The sequence below is a fragment of the Pundamilia nyererei genome, unplaced genomic scaffold, assembly GCF_000239375.1.
Source record: "Pundamilia nyererei isolate P.nyererei 1_Seehausen unplaced genomic scaffold, PunNye1.0 scaffold00133, whole genome shotgun sequence".
Taxonomy (NCBI): domain Eukaryota; kingdom Metazoa; phylum Chordata; class Actinopteri; order Cichliformes; family Cichlidae; genus Pundamilia; species Pundamilia nyererei.
Window position 1 is genome coordinate 533,609 of NW_005187534.1, and position 399 is coordinate 534,007.

Genomic DNA, 399 nt, shown 5'->3' on the forward strand with positions numbered 1-399 from the left:
GTGTGTGTGTGTGTGTATAAATAGAGAAAGCGTGGGGGATTACGCAGCATTTTTAACTTTGTGTACTCGTTGTGTGTTGTGACCTTCAGACCCGTCACAGGTGCTGATTTGCAGTCTGACAGTTACACAACCACAGGCAGCAGCGCAGACTGCAAATCAACAATGATGACAAACTCATCCGTGTTTGATGTGTAGTAACGACGCTGGATTCATGATTCCTTGGCAGCTTTGTTTACTATGTCACTGAGCAGACAATACATGCAAGCAGCTTGACTCCCGGGGGGGCGGGTCTAGACATTCCCTCGCTGCGTGCGTGCACAGTGTACTACTTTGAACAGGTATAGGAAATCCCCATTAATGAACAATACTAGTCAGATGTTCTACAGTCCCTGTTAACCC